This window comes from Lupinus angustifolius, chromosome LG17, assembly GCF_001865875.1.
Source record: "Lupinus angustifolius cultivar Tanjil chromosome LG17, LupAngTanjil_v1.0, whole genome shotgun sequence".
Taxonomy (NCBI): Eukaryota; Viridiplantae; Streptophyta; class Magnoliopsida; order Fabales; family Fabaceae; genus Lupinus; species Lupinus angustifolius.
In genome coordinates this window covers 7255461-7264462 of record NC_032025.1, presented here as the reverse complement: position 1 = coordinate 7264462, position 9002 = coordinate 7255461, and the positions used below count along the sequence as shown (strand labels likewise).

Sequence of the window (9002 nt, the reverse complement as noted above, 5' to 3'; positions counted from 1 at the left end):
ACCAAACTTGATAAATTCTAACACTAATTATGCTTGAATGTCTATGGATAATAGCTTAGCAAACTGCACTAACTTGGCCACTTCAACCACAATACAACATCAGCTTGGTTATGGATATGAGTGTATTGTGGCACATTGTTGCAGACCAGAGCTTGGTCTAGATAGGATGCTCTAGATCATAAATATGGTGCATCAGGTTGATCCAGATAGGGTGCATCAGTCTCGGTCAGGAGTATTCATTAGATGCACCAGGCGTGCCAAGTGCATCAGGTCAGATGCATCAGGAGCATGATGCATCAATCTCGGTCAGGAATGATGCATCAGGCACATCAGGCTACAAACATAGGCATGGCCCATCCAACTCAGGTGTCTCGGTCAGACAGGACCATAGTGCATCAATCTCACTATGGACACTCACATATCAGGCAGTTTCATCATCAAGATGAACCTTGTGGGCTAAACACTTATTGGCTGACTATGAAGTAATCAACACTCAGAATTTGATGACTTACAATCAGTCCTTTTGTGATCAATCCAAAAATCAACGATTATTTGAAGTACAAGCAATAGCTTTAAGTTTAGTGTTAGTTCTGATTCTGTTTTTTCTGTTATGATGGTTGTTAGTTGTTATTCTATTTTTCGATTCAATAGGAATCTGTATATATTAACCATTGCTTTGTACTTGATGATTCATTCAATCAATAAAAGTATCTTTCATTCCAGTATCTCATTTTCTTTCATATTGTCTATTGCTTCCATTTCTTCTCTCTTGATCAAAGAAGATCTTAAGCATCAACAATGAAATCTTCATTTTCAAGAGCTCCTTTTCGGTGATATTATATATTATCATAACTTTATAACTTGATAACATTATATCATAACTTGATTAAAAACAAACATAAAGGAGAATATAGTGTTTTATTCCTATGCATATTGATAGAAGCACATGTATATAGTATAAACACCGCACAATTGTTAAAATATTTGAACAGAATGTAATTCAATATGTCAAACGAAGGGTTCCATATAGGTTAATAAAGTTGTAAGCATCACCCATGCAATAAGATAAACAAATGATTCATGGATGAACAAAATAATATAATTCATGTTGGCATTTCATCGAACAAAATATAAGTGAAAGTACGTGAAGAGGAAAATGTAATACAATATTTATGCATGAAAAAATGATAACATAATGTAAGGTAAGCAAATTATAAATACATAAGAGAGAATACATATGAACACATTATCTCCATCCCATCCACATTCTGAACATAAAATTTAATACATACCTGATATTTTTTAATACATCTCAAAAACAGGTTGGAAGAGTGAATGAAGGAGAATTGGATGAGATGAGTAGAAGTTGCAAATAATATGGAAGGTAACTACTATTCATGCCACATTATCTCTATTCCATCCTCATTCTCTGCAAAATGTAAAACTGCATTTTTTCATCCACATTATATGTGCAAAATGTAAGTATTCTACACTTTACCCGTACTAAAATTTGGGTTTCACCTGTTTATATGTTCATGCTTTATGAAATATAGACACATTATAAAACACATTAAATTTTAACAAAGATAAAAATTTACGAATACGTTAAAAAAAGCCTGACAATAAATCAAACTTGATAACTAAAACATATAAGATAATTTTTAAGAGAACATGTAAGATAAGTCCAAAGAATGAAAATAAGCTATCCATTTTGATGCATATCTAATATCTCATCTAGTTAGTTAATAAGTAACTTGCCAGTTACAATGCCCATGGCTTTGATGCACATGTTATTATGGATACTAAAGCAATAACCATTGTTACTGTAAAATAAATTATTTAGCTTTAATGATAATATTATATATCATACCTTTCATTTCTTGGAAGAAGGCATGAGGGACCATATTATTTTACTATTTCTTAAATAAGATAAGATTTACAATGTAACGTATAATACTAAATTCAACTTTCAAAAGAGGATCATGGTCAAAGAGACATTTTTTCGAATACATGCGGTGCATTTTCAGAATAAACCAAATTCAGTGATAAACTTCGAATCAACCAAAAAGTAATATAATTTAAAACATAAAATAATATATCAGCAACAGACACCAAAGATGGAAGCAAACAAAGTAACATGTTTAAGGTTTGATTTATTACTATATGCCTATCATCATTGTTGATATCTAGAGAGTCATATTGGGGAAACGTTTGGTCACCAATTTAGCCACACCATCACCTTCGATAATGAGTGACAGAGCAAAGGTTAAAAGACATGTTGTGGTGGTTTTAGAGAGAATAGATGTTGAATTGAAAGGATGTTTATTAATCAGAGAATGATTTTTTACAATTGGAGAATGAGAAGAGATGATGTGTTGAATGAATTTGGAATTGTAGAAAAGACAATAGGATAATAAGTATAGAGATGAGTGAGAGAGTTGTTGGTGGAGAATAGAAGCAGAAAAAGAGCGGTTTATAATTCTCATAGACAACAAATGTAGATATGAGAGAAGGAGTTGGTTGTGGAGAAGGAGAGAACGTGAGAAGAGTAATTTCAAATATGAGAGTAGAAGTCTTGGAAAGAGGTTACATGAAGGACTAAATTGGAATTATAAAATTATACCATTATAAAATTATACCATGACAGTTAAAAAAGGTTTTGGCTTTATATAATGGTATAGATATAAGAACATTTCTCATATTAAAAGTGCGAGAACAATAAATCAAGGTCTTATAGTTAATCATGGATGGTTATGATTAAAATTTAGTTACTCATCATATGATAATCATGTGCATATATCTTTTAACCTTAACCATTTAAATAAGATCCAATGGTCATAGTAACTGTTTTCATTTCTCACAATAACACACTGTTCTTACGTGAGTCATTCCTTATATATATTTATATATATATGGAGCTGATCAAGTGAGAACAGTTTTCATATAAAATTTATGAGAACAATAGATCTGGGCCTTACAAACAATTATGGATGGTTAGAATTAAAAGTTAGTTATTGGTCACATGATAGTCATGTGCATATATCTTTAAATCTTAATCATTCAATCAAAATCTAATGGTTCATACTAAGTATTCTCATTTCTCATAATAGCGCATTGTTCTCACGTGAGTAGTTCCCTATATATATATATGTGTGTGTGTGTGTGTGTGTGTGACTCAAGTAGTACAGTTCTCATATAAAAATTGTGAGATCAATAAATTTGGGCTTTACAACCAATCATGGATAATTATGATTAAAATTCAGTTATCGGTCACATGATAGACATGTGCATGTATGTTCTAATTTTGATTGTTAAGATATGATACAAAGATCTAACGGTCCATATTAGTTGTTAACATTTTTTACCAAAGCGCATTGTTCTCACTTAAATATATATAAAACCCAAAATCAAGCATAGGGAGTGAAAGATGCATTGAAGCTAAAGATCATAACTTGAAGAAGTTCTTTCACACCTTGAAAAGTAAAAATCTGGACATTATAGTTAATTGACAGATAGAACAAACAACATATGAATAATTGAAAAGAAGAACATAACTTCAACCATATATTTGTAACATCGTTATTAATCATTAGAAATAAACAAATTAGACAAAATTAATAATGAAATAAGAGTCTGAAGCTTTGCATTAGATGAAATCGAATACCATAATATGAAAATTAAACAATTTGAAACTTCGAAACATTATAGAATAAACTCATAACAAAAAATGACAAAATGGCTTACAGGATACCCAATGATAAAAATGGATTCAACAGTCAAACCCTCATCTATTTGAAAAATACATGTTTTGGATCAGATCTAGAACTTTGGTATATATGGATAAACCCTGATGACAGTTGTGAGAATCCAAATATGTTCAAAATTATGTTAGTTTTTTTTCTTTTATGGCTTTTATCATTTTGATTTGTGAAAAATGAAATAAAATTATATCTACCAATGAACATCTTGTTGGATCCATTGATGAAGTAATGAAAAAATAAAATGGGTATAAAATCATATTCGTTTGATGATGGAAGAGATTAGACATATTTAATAAAGATGAACAAAATGTAGGAGAAGGGTTTGTGAGTTTCAAAAGAAGAGAAAATTAAGAAATAAATTAAAATAAGAATATAAAAGAATATTAAGAAGTAAAATAGAATGGAAAGATGAAATGTTAATTTGATAAAAATAGTCTATTCTTTAGATAATTGCACATATATTTATATTAAAATGGTAGAAGATGAATATAGAGTGTGAGGGTTCACTATAAGAATATGTGGGTATTTTGGAGGGAAAAAATTAAAGAGAGATTCACATGTGTATATGATGAAATGACAATGACCTTTTTTTGTTAGGATCCTCTCCATTAATGGAGAAGCTAAGTGCTTCAAAAAGTGCAGAGAAATACAACTATCAATTACACATATATTATTTTGATTACAATAAAATTACATTTTTGTCATTAAAAACAAGTGAAAAATATGCATTCCATCAACCAAATCACATTTGCCTCTCCATTTAATGGAGAGGTCCCTAATCTTTTTGTTATTATATAGATAATAGAAATGTTCTTCATGAACATGTCACTCCCTCAACCAAAATTTTCTTTCCAAAACATGTCCATGTTATTCCTAAGCACATTCTCACATTGCATCTTCTTTTTTATATATTGTATATTTTAATAATTTAATGCTAATAATTGATTGGTCTATTTGTTTTTAAATATACCTCATATTAAATGAGATTTCAATCCTCTTTCATATTCCATTTACTTATCTCCGGATTTGTTTCATGTTTCTGTTCTTCTATCCATCTCTTCCATTTTTAAAGTTAGTAGCATTTGCTTTATAACGATAATACACTATATATATATATATATATAATTTTAAACATATGATAAAATTAACTAATCTCATACAAATACACGAATAATATGTATGTTCTTAATCATAATCATGTGACAAAATATTATCACATATGTATAGACAGATAACTTACTAATTTAATATAATTATTTATAGTTATAACTTATATCATCTTTCAGTCTAACAATCAGATTAATCAATTAAACTTGTCAAACCTAAAACAAAAAATTTCATGGTTTATTCAGCTCCAATTGGTTCATTGGACCCATTGTATTAGTTTTGTTGTAATCAGCTCGCAAAACTAAACCATCCCCTTTCCTCAACCACTACACAAATCACACATCCCCACCTTCCTTGAAGTTATCCCACTCCCTTACATGTAACATCACCACCAACATTACAAGACAAACAATTTTCAGTTTTATTTTGAGATACTAGAGAGAGAAAAATAGCACAAAACACAACACAAACCATTTTATTTATATAATCAAATAATCCAATTTATTTCTAACCCTTTGGTTTGTCTTGTAATAACATACCCCGTCTTCTTTTTCATCTATGGCCACCTTGCTTCTTCTTCTCTTCATCAATTCGTTCTCCTTCCACCATTCCTCATATGCTTCTTCTCCCTTATTTCTCTATGGTCTTCAATCTGAATGCTCACCTTCCATATCTCCAAACCCACCACTTCAGGTACCTCTCTACCCCTTCAAAGATTTCTTTTTTAATAGAAAAAACGTGTTTTTTGTGTTTTTTTTAATGTTATGCTAGTTATGAGAATAAATTGGTTTGAGTTGGTATGATAAATGATGTATGCATGATATATCTAGATTTTTTTATTATTCATTCATGGGTTTTTGTTTTTTTGTTTTGTTCTAATGTTTCTATATAATTAATGATGTTTTGATTCATGGGGTGTGTCCCATTTTAAGTTTGAAGAATTGGGTTCTGGATTAGTTATGTGAAAATGGGGAATCACAATATTAGGTGTTGTCAATCATAATCTTTTGGGAAATTTGTAATCATGAATGGAAGAAAGATACATATGTTTATCAGAACTGGTTTTTGAATTCAAATATCCTAGATAGATTTCTGTTACCATTATAAAGAAGAAAAAACCGTTAATATGGTTGGACACCTTGGAAGCACGGATTCGTCAAACACCCTCACGTGTAGGTGTCCGACACGGATACGCTCGGATTCGCGAAGGATACGTATCTGTAGAGTATCCAAAAATTAAAAAAAATAAAATTAAATAAATAAATATCAAGACACGTATCCGATTCGTTTTCAATAAAATATATGATATATGGATTCGTGTTCAATAAAATATAGGATATATAGATTCGTTTTCAATAAAATAGGATAAGAAAGATTCGTTTTCATTAAAATAGGAAAAAATAGATTTGTTATGGAGGGCAATGATTTTCAATTTCCATTATATTTTTTACTTTGTATATTTTGATTTACACTTATAATCTTATCATATTTTATGTGTTTTTATTATTTTATACACGTATTGCTGAATGAAGTGACCTGTTACTCAATGAAGTGACCTGTTACACACTATTTTTGAAAAATGTTTTAAGTCTTTTAAAAGTGTCTCACATTTTCTAAAAAATAGTTTGAGCATTTATACTTGTATATACTTAAGAGTTTAGGATAGAAGTACTTACAAAGACTTAATCTAATGTCTTGAAGCTTTATCTTCATTTGTCTTCATAAGTCATCTTCCTTTTCTTCTTTTTGGTGATGTTGGTGTCTTCATCAAAACCGTGCCAAGGTCAGGAGCAAGATCTTCTTCACAAAATCATCACAATTCTACTCTTTTTCTCACATCTTTCTTTCTCCTTATCCTCTTTCTCATATTTTTTTTCTTCTTAATTTTTTCTCAACAACCAAGGATAAGGGAATGGCTAGATTAAAATTTGCAGGCTGCTTTGATTTTTGTGTTTGTTTTCAAAAGGCACATGACCTTTATTTATAACAATGGAAAGTTAGCACATTTAAAAATCAATTCAAAATTCACATTACAATTCAGAGAGAATCAAGGGATTTAAAAATTATCATTTCATTGTATTTAAGAAAAAATTTCAAAATTAATTTTGGCTCCAATTTAAAAATCTGAGTCGATTCATTTTTTGTCTTAAGGTGACTAGAAAATATCTCTTTTTTGCTATCACAATAATTTTTATAAAACCAAAAAGATATATTTTCATGCCCAAAGTTGAGTACAAAATAATTATTGACCCTTTAAAAATATATGGATGGAAGAAAACCATTTTTTTGGAAAAACTCTATAATGACTCTAAAATAACTTAAAATTGTTGCATTATCTTAAATAGATAACGAACAATCATTTAATTTTCATAAAATTGCAAACAATATTTCAAATACAATTTTTTATTTAATTATGGAAAACGAAAATTAGGGGAAATTTACATGTGGTCTTTTAAAAATGGAATCTCATTTAATAAAAATAATTTACTTAAAATATTTTCTAATTTTGTTTGAATTTAAAAACATAAATTATGTTGATTTTGTGTCATTATGCAACCAATAAATATCGATTAAGAATTTTTTATGATCTTTTTTATTTATCTCAACAAATAAAAATTGAGGCAATATTTATTTAAAAATGATATCATCATCAACACTCAATTAAGATTTTTTTGTTTAAAGTGAGACATTTAAAATCAAATGCTAAAATTTCTCACATCAACGACTCTATTTATTTATTTTGATTTCTTTACACACGTATATTTGAAATCATTATTGTCATTTTTTGAAAAGATATTTTGTACAAAAAAAATGGGTGTTCGCAATTGTCTCTCTTTACTTGTTGCTTATTGGATAGCATGTAAACTGAGGTTTAAATGTTGTTATGATAAATAACTAGTAAAAAATGAACATTAATTTTATAAAGGTAGAAAAGACTTTATGTTGATGTGATAGAGAGTGAAGTCTAACCAGGAACGCAGATTGGTGTACTACTGAAACTTTGAGACCTTGTGATAAAGTCAAGGATGCAGAAAAAAGGTAAAGTCAGAGACACAGGTTAGTATATTGCCGAAACTTGGAGACCTAGAGATAAAGCCAAGGATGCACGTTTGTGTATTGTAGGTTATTGTACTCTAGCAACGTTATAAAATTTCGCCGTCGACAATACTTTTAAGGAAAAATGTTCTGGCATCTAAGTCTAGAAATGTCATAACATTTTGGCGTTTGAGTCCGACAATGCTTTCAAGGAAGAATGTTCTAGCGTATAAGTCCAACAACGTCATAACATTTCAGCATTTGAGTTCGACAATGCTTTTAAGGAAGAATGGTCTGGCATCTAAGCTCATCAACGTCATAACATTTCAATGTGTGAGTCAGACAATGCTTTTAAGAAAGAACATTCTGCTGTCTAAGTCTAGCAACATCATAACATTTTGGCGTCTGAGTCTGACAATACTTTTAAGGAAGAACGTTCTGGTGTCAAAGTCCCACAACGTCATAATATCTTATCTCGACATCCGAGTCCGAAAATGCTTTTAAAGAAGAATATTTTAGCGTCTAAGTTTTCCAATGTTATAAAAATGGAATCCGAAAATGATTTAATTATGAAAAATGAAAATTGGGGGAAATTGACATGTGATCTTTTAAAAATGGAATCCCTTTAATAAAAATGCAAATAAGTGATGTTTAATTCACTTAAAACTATTTTCTAATTTTGTTTGAATATAAAAAAAAATTATGTTTATTTTGTGTGAATAGGAAGTCAATAAATATCCAATAAGTAATTTTTTATGGTCTTTCTAATTTATCTCAAAAAATAAAAATTGAGCAAATGTTTATTTAAAAATGATATCATCATGAATGCTCAATCAAGATTTTTTGTTGAAGGAGACATTTAAAATCAAATGCTAAAATTTCTCAAATCAATGATTTTATTTATTTATTTGGATTTTTGTACCAAAGTATATTTGAAATTATTATCATCATTTTTTCTAGAAATTATTTTGGGCTAGACAAAATTGGTTGTTCAAATAGCTGAAAACTGAATATAAATTAAGTATGCAAGCAATAGCCTAATAGCTTCAAGTCTAGCAACAAGAGATGAAAGTGTGCATGTCAAGAGGAACACTTTGG

At 29.3% G+C, this 9002-nt stretch overlaps 1 pseudogene; it reads left to right on the top strand.

The window, feature by feature from the left end:
• Positions 5306–9002, top strand: part of LOC109330723 — a 9702-nt pseudogene continuing 6005 nt past the window's right edge.